This window comes from Oryctolagus cuniculus, chromosome 1 (assembly GCF_964237555.1).
Source record: "Oryctolagus cuniculus chromosome 1, mOryCun1.1, whole genome shotgun sequence".
In the NCBI taxonomy this organism is placed as follows: domain Eukaryota; kingdom Metazoa; phylum Chordata; class Mammalia; order Lagomorpha; family Leporidae; genus Oryctolagus; species Oryctolagus cuniculus.
Genome location: NC_091432.1, coordinates 21,044,592 through 21,058,742, shown reverse-complemented (window position 1 = coordinate 21,058,742; position 14,151 = coordinate 21,044,592). Strand labels below are relative to the sequence as shown.

Genomic DNA, 14,151 nt, shown 5'->3' with positions numbered 1-14,151 from the left:
GACAGGCATGGGAGACACAAGCTCTCCTGTGTCCACTCGGATGCAGCGGTGGTCAAGCAGGCGTGCCTGACCCACCCCTGCCCTCTGAGGAGGCTGAGCATGAAAGCAGGCTGCTCCCGTCAAGGGGCCTGGGCTGCGAAGCCTGGGAGAGACGATGACTCCTGTGTGGAGCTTTGGTTAAGGGGCTTCTAGCACAGGGGCAGCTGCTGCAGCCAGGGCCACTCCTGGGGGGTCTGTTAAGCCTGGTTCTCCTCCGCCTCCTCCTGGAAGCCCTCCATGTCTGCCTGCTCCCTGCTGAGCCAGCACGGCTCTCTTGGCCTTTGACCACCTCCCTGGCCGGGGCAGGCACAGTCATCCATGCACCAATGTCAGGGGCACAGCGAGGGGGGTGGGGTGAGGGCAGAGGAGCCACACTGCTGGACTTGATTCCAGCTGGGCCCCTTTCAGCTGCGCCACTTGGGACAAGTTGGTTAGCTTCTCGGAGCTCCCATCTGCCACGTGGCTATGAGAATATTCAGCTCGTGAAAGGAGAGGCGTTGTGTGCAGCGTGCGTGGCACAGAGCAGCACCCAGGAAGCGGCCCCTGCGGGGATCGTCCTGGGTATCCAGGCCCCGGGAGGTCTGGGCTGGACTGTGTTCATGGTCAAGGGCGCTGTGGGTGGGTGGTCTAGGAGGGCGGGGCGGGACAGCTGCTTACTTGGCCAGCTCGTCCAGCCAGGACACCCGTGTTTCTGAGCATGGTGGGCACGTGAGGGAGGCTCCTCCCCGCTCACCACCAGTAGTCATGAGAGCCAGGGCCTTCCATTGTTCCGCTCGGTCCACTCCCTAACCGCAGACGCAGTTCCAACTGCACAGTCAGCAGTGTGGGAGTTGGTCGTGAACTTCACTCTCTCTGTCTCCCAAGCTCCCGGAAGCAGGGGCACCACCAGGCTCAGACAAGAAACACCGACTGAGATGCCAATGTGTAAGTCACGCCGTGCCCTGAGCGGACGCAGGGGAAGTGTCTGGGTCACGGCAGACTCTCAGTGAGAAGTGAAGAAGTGGATGGGCAAGGGGAGAGAGGTGAGGGCCGGAGGAGACAGCGCTGGTTGGCCAGAGGAAGGATGAAGGGGTAGAGGAAGGGGAACCAGGGAGGGAGACAGGAATAGGCAAGATAGTGGAGAGGTGGGTGAGGAACAGGAGGGGGAAATGGGTGAAACCGGGGAAAGGTGGTAGACAGAATCAGAGGACAGAGAGATTGAGGGAGGCGTGGGGAGGTGGATGGATGGGGGGATGAATGGATGGATGATGGATATGGATGGATAGATGGGTGGGTGGGTGGATGGATGGATGGATGGGAGGATGGATAGAGACGGATGGATGCTTGGATGTGTGGGGAGCAACTGGGAGCAACTCGGACTAGACTAAGTTACTGGAATTAAGACTTATTCTATGCATCTGCTCTCCCACAATATGGCGCTGAGAAGGGAGAAACAGCTTCTACACAGCTGCCTCCAGTTCAACCAATAAACTGTAGGACCTGCTCCTGATTGGAGGAGAGCAGCGTACTCGGCATGTGGATAGCAGAGTTGGGATTGGTGGAAGAGGACTATAAAGGAGGAGAGAGACAACATGCACCAGGAACATCTAAGGGGAACACCTGTGCAGCCCCCGAGAGAGCCGGCCGGCGGTGTGCCGCTCCCCCGCGGAAGTGGGGAAAGTGGCTAGGGGGAACCACCCTTCCACGGAGGTGGAAGGGATGGTAGCCAACCCGGGAAGAACCAGCAGCAAACCCGGGGAGGGCCGAGCAGACAAAAGAACAGCGCAGGGTCCTGTGTCGTTCCTCCACGAAGACGGGGAGCGACAGGATGGAGGATGGATGGGGGATGGATGGATAGGGGATGGATGGATGGATGGGGGATGGATGGATGGGGACAGATGGATAGATGACAGGGATGGGAGGATGGATAGAGAGGGATGGATGCTTGGATGGATGGATGGATGGGTGGATGGATGGACGGATGGATGGATGGGGGATGGATGGACAGATGGATGGATGGGGGATGGATGGGGGATGGATGGATGGGGGGAAGGATACATGAATGGATGGGTACAGATGGATGGATGACAGGGATGGGTGGATGGATGGATGGGAGGATAGATAGAGATGGATGGATGCTTGGATGGATGGATGGGGGATGGATGGATGGGGGATGGATGGATGGATGGGGGTGGATGGATGGGGGATGGATGGATGGATGGATGGATGGGGGATGGATGGATGGGGGATGGATGGGGATGGATGGATGGGGGGAAGGATATATGGGTAGATGGGGGCAGATGGATGGATGACAGGGACGGGTAGATGGGTGGCTGGATGGAGGGAGGCTGAGTGGGTGAGGGGGGCAGGGCTTGCATCTACCTGGCCCTGCAGGCCCCAGCACAGGTCATGTGCCCATTTGATTTCAGGGTATGAGTATTTGCTGATCTGAAACCAGTGCCTGCGGGGTTCTGAGAATGCTAAAACCTCCTCTTGTGTCTCCTCCCTGGCTGGGAGGAGGACCCTGGAGAGGACAAAGAGAAGTCAGGCAGGAAAGTCTCTGCTGGGGGCACGAGGAGCGGCGGCTCAGCTGCTCGCTGTGAACGTCCCACCCTGGTGGCATATGGGGAACACGTGGCCCCTCCCTCCCGGCCCGGGAGAAACATCGTGCCAGGAATGCTGGCAGCCGAGGGCACGGAGCGTTCCCGGAGGGAACTGGCGTCGGGCAGGAGGCAGCGTTTGAAGCTACAGCCTGCAGCCTGGCTCTGGGCTGGGCCCTGCAGGGCTGGGGAAGATGAGAAGAGGTGGCTCGGAGCTCCCCTTTCTCTAAGGCTTTGCACTTGGGGGTGTCAGCAGGAAGTCGGGGTGGGGGCGGGGCACAGCCTCGCCTACAGGCTGCCCCTGGGAAGCAGAGTCCTGGGGCCACCGTCTCTAACTGCTTTGCTCCCGCCCTCTAGCCCGAGGAGTCAGCACTGGGGAAGGAGCCCTGGACGGGGCGTCCACTTACCCAACCTCCCGTCACCCTGGCCCCCGACTCGCTGTGCAGCAACTCCTCCTAGGTGTCTGCCTGGGTTTGGTTTCCCCGTTGTTCTAAACACTGTCCTCCCTACAACTGCTCAGGGATGGGGTTTCCAGCACCAAGGAGGAGAAAGAGACCCCTTGACACCCACAACCCCCCTCTGGGGCCCTCACCAGTGCCCCTGGAGGCAGCAGCGGCCACGGAGGGCCAGGTGCAGGCAGAGTCCTGTCTGGAGCCAGAGCTGGGCCTTGCCTCTGCTCCCCCCCACCCCACCCCTACCCTGACCCCTACGGCCCATGGCTCAACTAGGCACTGTCCACTCGCCCAGACATCCTGTGACCAGGCCCCCGGCCAGCTCCCGACAGCAGCAATGTGGGTTTGGCGATTACTCCCTGCCTGCGAACGGCACTGCATCTGGAGAGAGTCAAGTTCAAGTTCAGCAGAAGAGCAGCAGCTTAGCTTGGGCGGGGTGGGTCAGGCCACCCGGGACTTGACTGAACGTTTGCAAGCCTCAGCGCATGTGGACGGGCTGGACTGGACCCTAGGTCCTTCCCTGCAGGCCCGCCAGACAGGGTGTGGGAGCTCACTGGAGGCGGTGGGAGTTAGGGGCCAGGGCCACTGCCAGGCCAGGCCAGGGCACCGCCCTTCGCTTTCTGCTCCCCGCTAGATGCCCCTCCCCCAGGGACAGTTCTCCCCGTCCCAGCCACCAGCCCCAGGGGAGGGGGTCCCGGCAGTTCAGCAGAGTCTCTCCGTCCCCCACTCCAGCTTGGGCAGGCTGGGAGGCAGGGGCACTGCAGACAGGCAGGGCCCAGCCTGGCTCCCTGGCTTCCTGGATTTGAGAGGTTCTGTTCATTTATTATTTAGCAAATACGTCTTAATCACTGACTGAGGGATGTGTAAAGCCCCCAGGGGCGGGCGGGGGAGCGTGTGATGTCTAGGGCTGGAGTGTGTGCCTGCGGCTGTGTCTGTGTGCCTCTGCCAGTGCACATGCATGTGTCTGCCCAGCTGCGTGTGCTTGGCTGTGGGGGAAATCAGGGAGGCCCTGGTGCTCCAAGAGGCCTGACTGCAGTGGGTGTGCGTGGGGAAGGCAGGTGCACCCACGGTTCCCAGGAGATGATGGTGGAGGGGGCTCCAGGTCCCCAGATAGTGTCACTTGCAAGACGGGCCCTGGGATAAACTCAGGAGCCTCGACATAGCTCAGCGAACGCTTGTAGTTTCGTCTTTATATGCTGGTAAGACACAGCGTCAGAAACGTGGATCAGGGGCTGGCGCTGTGGGGCAGTGGGTTAAAGCCGCCGCCTGGAGCGCAGGCATCCCATATGGGCACCAGTTCAAGTCCTGGCTGCTCCACTTCTGATCCAGCTCTCCGCTATGGCCTGGGAAAGCAGTGGGAGATGGCCCAAGTCCTTGGGTCCCTGCTCCCGTGTGGGAGACCTGGAAGAAGCTCCTGGCTCCTGGCTTTGGATCGGTTCAGCTCCAGCCATTGCAGCCATCTAGGGAGTGAACCAGAGGATGGAAGACCTCTCTCTCTTTTTCTTTCTCTCTCTCTCTCTCTCCCTCTCTCCCTCTTCTGCTCTGTAACTCTGCCTTTCAAATGAATAAATAAATATATATTTTTAAAAAACCTAGATCAGTGGAAAGTCCGTCTCCCTCTGCAAGTTTCCTCCTCCCGAGACAGGGACTCCCCCAAAATTGCATTCATGGGACTGTGACACACAGAGAGCTGACCGGACCCAACCAGCTACCAGACGAGGCAGGCAAGCAGGGCCGGGCTGGAACCCAAACTTCTGGCTGCCCTTTGGGGCTCTTCCTCTGACTCCGGACCAGAGGCAAGGGGGACCCCTAAAAGGGCGTGGGACACCACCAGCGCGGGGCCTTCCCACGGCAGGAGCTACACACGCAGCAGGACCTCTTTAGAGGAGGGTTCCTGGGGTCTGAGCCAACGCAGGAGCCCAAGGCTGGGCCCCCAGACAGGGAGCCCCTGTTTCCTTGTCGGCCCCCCAGCCGCACCCCCACCCCAGGATCAGACTCCTGGAGGGGCGGGGCCTGCGCCCGCCTCCATGCCAGCTGGCTGTCCTTGCTGGCAAGCGTGGCAGCTCTCTGGGTGGCCTCCTCATTGTCTTTTCCAGGCTGAGATCACCACAGAGGTAACCTTTGCAGGCTGGGGGGAGGGGGAGGGAGGCCAGGCCGGGAGGCTGCTTGCTGCTTGGCCAGCTGCCCCTCTCTGGGTCGGAGTAAAGACGAGCATCCCCGCTCCGGCAGTGCTGTGCCGCACAGCGCTGCTCGCTCCCCTGCCTTCTGCCTCCAGCACTCACTGCCCTGCCCTCTCTCCCGCTGCTTTTGTCCTCTTTGCAGGGCCTGGCTCAGAGGAGGTGCCCCGTGAGCGTTTGTTGAGTGAGTGACTGAACGAGCAGGTGAACACGGTATTTCAGCTTTGGGTGCCGACGTCCTACAGGGGCTCCGCGGGGAGAGCTGTGCACCGAATGGGGGTGGAGGGGAGAGGAAGACCCGGAAGTTCGGTTACTGGGCGGGGCCTCTGCTCCACGGATGGCAGGGAGCCACCTGGACCGGAGTTGGGAAAGGCCAGGGATGCTGGGGGCGGGAAGGTCCAGGGAAGGGAGTCTGCCCGGGGCACCTCTCAGCCTGGGCAGGAGACGCCACCTGCCACCTCAGAAGCCCACATAGCCCCAGCGTCTGTCCCCATGCCCATGACCTCAGACCCCTCAGCCATGGGTCCTGTATGGCTAACCATTCACCCAGCAGGGGCGGGGCATCGGGAACCCAAGACCTGCAGGAGGCAAAGGGCCAGGGCGATGGAGGGATAGGGAGCCTGCGGAGGTACGATGGGTGAGTGAGCGGGTGAATGAGTGGATGAGACGCTGGCCGTGGGGGTAGGGGAGGGGGAGCTTTCAGGGCCCCCACCCAGCTTGCCCCTGTAGCCTCCTTCCTGAGCGGCAGCCTCTTGGCAATGGAGGGGAGTCCCCCACTGCACCCAGCGCCCTCACAGGCAGAGAGCACAGGTTCCAGGGCTTCGTCCCAGCTGTCCCCTCCTCTCTCTGGTCTTATCAGCTGCAGCAGCTTCAGTCAAGGGGCAGGTCTGCTGTGCCATCCCAGGCAGGTTTGCTAACCTCTCTGGCCTCCCATTTTACCTGCCGTAAGGTGGGTGTTGAACGCCCCCAAGGTCAAGGCCCCTTCAGACTCAGACTCACCCCCAATCCCTGATGTGCCTGACCAGTGCCTGACCAACGCCCAGGGCCAGGCTTCAGGGGGACAGCTGGGGAGACCCCAAGCGAATCCAGGGTGATCAGGGCTCCTGATGGAGGGGTGTTGGGTGGCTGGGGAAGGTTGAAGGTTGAGACAAGCCAGAGTAGCCAGAGGAGGAAGGCCCCAGGCAGGCCGCAGATGCCCATGGGGTCGCTAGCCCTGCTCCCCGTCCTGCCCGGGAGCCACTCCCTTATCTACTTCCCTCCCTCCTGCCCAGGTCTGTCTGCAGCGCCCGGCCCCTCCACCGCCTGCTTTCTGGTGGCCGGCTTCTGCCCTCCTGCTTTCCGTTTGCAAGCAGGAATCAGAGGGCTCACCATTTCCGCAGCTCTCTTGCGGTTCCTGGATTCCTCCTCCATCTTTCTCTTGCACTCGCCCAGGAAGTCCCAGCCTTGCGGGTGTTCCTCCTTAGCTGCACCAGGACGGGGAGAAAGCCATCGCCCCACCCCGCCCCTGGGCAGATGGTTGCCCTGGAGATGCAGGGGCCTCAGGGGGCCTCGTCATACCCCGCATGCACTAGGGGACCCCAGGGCCACTCAGCTCTCCACGCTGCACCATGTCGCTTGCAGCTCTGACGGCTCGGCACCAAAGCACCCCAGAACGCACTGGCGTTAGAATGACACAGAGATTGAGAGAGACATAGAGGTAGAGGTAGAGATGATAATAGAGATATTGAGAGAGAGAGAGAGAGCACGCTTCCATCTGCTTGTTCACTCCCCAGATGGCCCCAATGGCTGGGGCTGGGCCAGGCTGAAGATAGGCGCTCCATCCAAGTCTCCCAAGTGTGAGTCAGGGGCCCAAGTACTCAGGCCATCCTCTGATGCCCTCCTAGGAGCACTAGCAGGGAGCTGGATTGCAAGCAAAGCAACCAGGACACCAACTCATAGGGGATGCAGACTGAGACATCTGTGTCGCCAGCAGACGCTTAACCCACTGTGCTGCAACGCCAGCCCCCGGACCCCTTTTAGTTAGCTCAGAAATAAGTAGTTTGGGGGAAGGCCTGTCTCTCTGCTGCATGCAGCAATGGCTGGGGCAGCCCAAGAGGAGGCTGGGGGTCCACTCTGGAAGGTTGATGCGTGTGTGTGTGTGTGTGTATGCGCGCAGTGAGAGGCCTGGAGGAAGGAGAGAGGGAAGCAGGAGAAAGCATTGTGCAGTAATAGGGATGCATAAGTGACTCTGGGTAAGCGATCTTTGGGTGGTCTTTGTACTGCTTTTATTTTTGCAACTTTTTTCTGAAATGTGAACTTGTTTCTCTGTGCAAAGTGAACAGAACGAATGGGAAAAGTTCTAGACATTCGGAAATTTTGTTGTTCTGTCACTACAGGTTTCACAGTGGTCACATTTTGACCTTTTGAAATGTGTTGAGACTTATTTTATGGCCCAGGAGAATTATAGCAAATTCTATGTATCCTTGAAAATAATTCTATTCTTATGTGTGTCTCAAGATATACCAGGAATATTTTGTTAGTTATGTTATTTATAACATCTGTTTCTTACTGGATTTTTTTGTCAGCTTTCCCTAAAAGTTATTGAGAAGGATGTGTTAAAATCACCTCTCTTGGCAGCTCACTAGGCTAATCCTCTGCCTGCGGCGCCAGCACCCTGGGTTCTAGTCCCGGTCAGAGCGCTGGATTCTGTCCCGGTTGCTCATCTTCCAGTCCAGCTCTCTGCTGTGGCCCAGGAAGGCAGTGGAGGATGGCCCAAGTGCTTGGGCCCTGCACCCGCATGGGAGACCAGGAGAAGGCACCTGGCTCCTGCCTTCGGATCAGTGTAGTGCGCCGGCCATAGCAGTCACTTGGGGAGTGAACCAGCGGAAAGGAAGCCCTTTCTCTCTGTCTCTCTCTCACTGTCCACTCTGCCTGTCAAAAAAAAAAAAAAAAAAAAAAAAACCTCCTCTCTTTTGATTTCTTTATTCTTTATAATAATCTCATTTTTTGGAACATGTGCTATTAAGTGCCTATAAAAAACAGACAACAGGGACAGCGCCGTGGCTCACTAGGCTAATCCTCTGCCTGTGGCGCCGGCACACGGGGTTCTAGTCCCGGTTGGGGCACCGGATTCTGTCTTGGTCGCTCCTCTTCCTGTCCAGCTCTCTGCTGTGGCCAGGGAGGGCAGTGGAGGATGGCCCAAGTGCTTGGGCCCTGCACCCTCATGGGAGACCAGGAAAAGCACCTGGCTCCTGGCTTCGGATCAGCGCAGTGTGCTGGCCGCAGCGCGCCAGCTGCAGCGGCCATTGGGGGGGTGAACCAACGGAAAAGGAAGACCTTTCTCTCTGTCTCTCTCTCTCACTGTCCACTCTGCCTGTCAAAAAAAAAAAAAAAAAAAAAGACAGAGATTAAAAAAAAAAAAAAAACCAGACAACAGGGGACCGGTATGGTGGCATAGCTGGCCAAGCTGCCGGTTGGAATGCCAGCATCCCACACGGGGAATACTGGTTTAGGTCCCCATTGCTCCACTTCTGATCCAGCTCTCTGCGAATATGCCTGGGAAAGCAGTGGAAGATGACCCAGGTAGTTAGGTCCCTGCACCCACGTGGGAGACCCAGATGGAGCTCCTGGCTCCTGGTTTCTGCCTGGCCCAGCTCTGGCCATGGCAGCCATTTGGGTAGTGAACCGGTGGACGGAAGCTCTCTTTCTCCCTGCTCTCTCTGTCTCTCTGCCTTTCAAATAAATCAGTAAAACCTTTAAAAACGACAACACCAAAAACAATTGAAACAAAGCGATTTCCCTTCATGACTTAGGTCAATCCAGCCACTGTCCCCTCCTGCCTCCCACAGCCCCTGGATCGTCTCTGGAGACCTAAGACTCATCAACGTCGCTTGGGACCACAGTGCCAGGGTGACCTGGGAGCCGCTGAGGAAAGCAAGCGACCAGTGCCACCTGAGCCCTGTGGAGTGGAACCTGTGGAGGCAGGGGGAGGCCCAGGACAGGTGGGAGCAGGCTTGTGGGTGTGGTTCCCAGGCACCTAAGGTGGGAGAAGGTAAGATACAAGACGGGCGATAAAAACAACAGCACTCGCCTTGGCCACTTCCTCATCCTCGCCTTCCTTCCAGTCCTCGGCCCAGCCAGTCTGGCTCCTGTCCCGTCACCTCGCTCAGCACGTTGACCCTCCTTGGGCTCAGGGATGCTCTCTGTAGCACTAAACCCAGTAGGGAGCCTCCGCTCCCCTCCCCCCAGCAGTGTTCCGTGTGTCGACCAATAAAGGAGAGCAGTTCCTTTATTGTCAAAATCATCTAGACATAACAACGAATACGCCAACTGATATGCACTGGTGACAAAGGGAAAAAGTCACCCAAACCCCCTTCACCCAGAAGTAGCTGCTACTGAGATGTGATGCGTACAATTCTGGGGGTGTCTCTTAGGCACTCCTATAGACAGAGGATGGGTGGGTAGGTTATAGGGTCCAGGTTAGCAATTCCAGGCCGACCTTGCTAAAATACGAGGTTGAACAAACAAGGAGTTCATAGGAAATGGAATTAGAAGATAGGTTTACGGTGACACAGAAACTTTGAAATCCATGCATGATCTTTTCCGACTTAGAATTTTCCATGGAGTATTTGAACACCCCTCAGGTGCACAGGGTAGACAACCAGAGGCAGGATTTTCACTTTGAGAAAAAGAGGTTATGAGGAGGGCGTGGGGGAAGTTAGAACGAATGCTGTACTGCTGGATGCCAGCCAGAGATGTCAGTATGAACTCATGTTTCATATACACGCAGCAAGGCACAGAAATAAACGGCGCTCCGGGTATGCGTGTCTGTCCTAGCTCTGTCCTCAGACAGGGGCTGGGGGCTGGGATGCGGCAGGAGCGATAGGCCCCTGCTCGCACCCACATCTTGATCTCTAAACATTTTCCAGTACAGGCCCCTGGGCTACCTGCAGAAATGGCGATTCTAGAACTGCACCCAAGAAAATACAAGGTGCTGGTGGCGGGGCTGGCACTGTGGGGCCGTGAGCTAAGCCTCTGCGTGCCACCCGTGTCTGAGGGCCAGTTTGGGTCCCAGCTGCTCTGATCCCTCCACAGCTCCCTGCTAATGCACCTGGGAAGGCTGCAAAGGACGCCGGCCTAAAATCCTGGGCCCCTGCTATCTACATGGGAGACCAGAATGGGATTCCTGGCTCCTGGCTTTGACCTGGCCCTGGCTGTTACAGAAATTTGAGGAGTGAACCAGTGGATGGAAGATCTCCATCTGTCTCTCCCTCTCTCCCTTGTCATTCTACTTTCCAAATCAGTAAATCTTAAAAAAAAAAAAAAAAAAAGAAAAAAGATGATTCTTGAACACCTTTGGTGCCAAAAAGCAAGAAAATATTTACCAAAAAAGAAAGAGGATGGAGGCAAGCCAGGACAGTGGCTACTCAACACTAGGGAATTACAAATTAGAGCCTGAGATACTTGTGGAGAGCTGCCCCAGGGCCCTGGGAAATCCCACAACTAAGGAGCATACAGGCCCCCAGTTCTGCCCAGAAATGCAAATGACCTACCTGGGAAAAACTGCTGAATCATGGGAAAAACTCACTCTAACTAAGAAAGGAACTGTGGTAACAAGTATGCTTCTTTGGCGTGTAGTCCATGCTGCAGCACATAGCCGCTGGCTATCTTGCCTGCTGCTCCCTTGCACTGTGTTCAAGAAATCCGACTGCACACCCTGAGGGCTGTGGTGAATTCTGCCAGCACGTGCAATGCCAGCCTCATTCACTCGCCTCCCACAACAATCCTCACACACACCCACGATTACACCAAAGGCCAGGGAGTGAGGAGGTGAAGCCACAGAGCTCGCTCGTGGCCGGTGGGAAGGCAAAATGGTGCAGCCACTTGGGGAGTGGCTTGGCAACTTCTTACAAAACTCCATAACCCCTTACCCTGCTAGGCCTGTGTCCAAAACCCCTGTGTATGCGTGGGGGGGGGGAGGGAAGGGGAGGGGAAAGGGTGGCTACTTGACTCAATAACCCCATGCTGATAAAGCCACAGGAGGAATTTAACGAATTCCACACCTGGAGAGGCTTCTGCCCAGCGGATCTCAGGAGAGGACAGAGGGGGCGGAGAAACAGTGGGCCCTGTGCTCCCAGCCACTCCAATCTTGGTTCTTCGCCTGTCAGGTATATTCTGTTCATTAGACCCTGCTTGCTTGCTCACGGCCAATCTCTGTCTCACGTCTGAAATTTTTTTCTTAAGGAAAGAGAAGAACCTCTGTTCCAGCCACCTCTGGTAACAAACAAAATGAATTGAAAATTTAGGTCTGCATAAAAAAATGAATACATGCAAACATTCACAACAGCTCCACTCATAACTGCCAAGACTTGGAAGCAACCAAGGTGCCCTTCAACAGGTGCATGGATACACAACATCCAGGCCACGGAATATTATTCAGAGAGAAGAATGAGCTGGACAAAGACATGGTGGCGCCCTAAGTGCACATCCTAAGTGGAAGAAAGTACTGTGTAGCTCCAACTACAGGCATTCTGGAAAAGGCAAAACAACAGAGAGTCAAAACATCGGTGTTTGCCAGGGGTGCAGGAAGAGGTGGGGGGGATGCAGAGGTGGAGCACAGGATTTTTAAACCTGTGGAACTCCTGTGTCTGATCCTGTGAGGGTAGCCACATGCTGGTATACATGTGTGGAAGCCCAGAGAATGTGCCATTCCAAGATCCACACAGTCATGGACCGCTGTTGGCTCATCGCCAGTCGCATACGCGCGCCACTAATGCAAGGTGTTAATGATCGGGATACCGTGGGTGCGAAGGACTGGACGGGAACTCTGAACTTTCTGCTCAGCTCTGCTGCGAACCTGAAACCGCTCTAAAAGATAAAGTCAATGAAGTAATGACCAAAATAAAGAAAGAAAGAAGAAGAAAGGATTTAAAAAAAAAAAGACACAAGAGCCAACCTTAATAAAAACTCCCAAAGGCCACGGCTGGAATATTTTAAGCAATGAAATAGATAATGGTGGTATTGAATTGCACTCCCAAGAATAAATATTCATGAGGTCGTACTGGTACGAACACATGATTGACTCAATCATGACAAAGGACAGATCTTCACAGAGAGTTCCACACGGCAGCTTGGGAGGAGTGAGGGCAGCAGAGGAGCCCATAGAACACAGGGGCAGTCTCCTGAGGCCAGGCGGCTGGATGATGTCCCCAGGGCAGCTCTCTGAAAATATTTAGTCATCATGGAGAGGATTTTAGCATTTGTCCGTACATTCCTTGATGCTCCTCTCCCCCTGCGGGGGGTGGGGTGAGTGGCAGGGGGGGTGAGGTCCCCTCCTGTGAGTACGTGGATGCAGTGAGCCTAGGACCATCTAGCTTCTTAAAGATGTCGGACTCTTCTACTTCCGCTCATTCCGCCATTTTCAGTTCCGTGGGTGGGGAGCGCAACTTTCGTTCCGGGGCCATCCATAGAGCAGAACCCTGCCGTTCGCAAGGCGGTCAGCCCCGGTCCAGTTCAGAACCGACTGAGGTCAGCTTGGTGGTGAAGCCTGTAACAACCACCTAAGAAACAATGATTTGCTAACCCGACACTTAGGGCTGGAACCTAGCAATAGAGACCAGGAAGGGTGCTTGGTACAGAGGTTAAACCGTTGTTTGGGGTGTCCATGTCTTATGTTCCACTTGCCTGAGTTGGAGTCCTAGCTCTGTTTCTTGTCCAGCCTCCTGCTAATGCACACCCTGGAGGCAGCAGGTGTTGGCTTGAGTACCCAGGTCCCCGACACCCGCATGGGAGACCCCATTGAGTTCACTGGCTACTGACTGTGGCCTGGCCCAGCCCCAGTGTTGGGGGCACTTGGGGAAGGAGCCAGTGGATGGGAACTTTATGTCTTTGTGGATTTCAAATTTTTAAAAAAGTCTTAACGGAGTGGGGTAGGGGGCTCTGGGGAAGGAACTGAGACACAGCTGGGGAAACAGCAGGGGCACCCTTGTTGGGGGGGAGGCATCAACAGGAGACCCCATGGTGGGGGCAAGCACAGAAGCAGGGCTACTAGAGGCAATGTGGTACCCTGGGTTGGCTTCTGGTACAGAAAAGGAGGTTCGTGAAAAACTGGTGAAACCTGAATAGCGTCTAAAATGCAGCTGCTAATATTACACCAATGTTAGCGTCTGAGTGTGGACAAGTGGACCTTGGTTACATAAGACGTTACTGGGCAACACATATGAGCGAAACCCTGCACACTGTCTGCAAATCTAAAACCATTTCAAAATATAATTCGTGCATCACAACAGAAGAAATTGCTAAATTTTAGATGAATGACTTTTTACATGACATGAGTTCCTATCAGGATCTTTAAGAAACATAATCGTGTAAAGTATTAATTATAAGATTATAATCATCATGTTATTTTTTAAAAGATTTATTTATTTATTTGAAGGCAGAGTTTCACAGAGAGAGGAGAGGTAGAGAGAGAGAGAGAGAGGTCTTCCATCTGATGGTTCACTCCCCAGTTGGCTGCAACAGCCAGAGCTGTGCCGATCCGAAGCCAGGAGCCAGGAGCTTCTTCCAGGTCTCCCATACAGGCAGAGGGGCCCAAGGACTTGTGCCATCTTCTACTGCTTTCCCAGGCCATAGCAGAGAGCTGGATCAGAAGTGGAGCAGCCGGGATGTGAACCAGCTCCCATATGGGATGCTGGCGCTTCAGGCCAGGGCATTAACCCACTGCGCCACAGCACCAGTCCCACATCATGTTATTTTTTAAGTGACATCTTTCATCTTCTTTTTTTTTTTTTTTTTTTTTTGACAGGCAGAGTGGACAGTGAGAGAGAGAGACAGAGAGAGAAAGGTCTTCCTTTGCCGCTGGTTCACCCTCCAATGGCCGCCGCTGCAGCCGGCGCACCGCGCTGATCCTGGCAGGAGCCAGGAGCC

General features: G+C 55.9%; 1 long non-coding RNA gene across 1 annotated transcript; it reads left to right on the top strand.

The window, feature by feature from the left end:
* The first annotated feature begins 844 nt into the window (after positions 1–844).
* LOC127492451 (uncharacterized) lies at positions 845–12,205 on the top strand. Its single transcript, XR_007921940.2, has 3 exons — positions 845–963; positions 9,075–9,277; positions 11,470–12,205. It is a non-coding gene; the product is annotated as an uncharacterized lncRNA (long non-coding RNA).
* Positions 12,206–14,151: the final 1,946 nt, after the last annotated feature.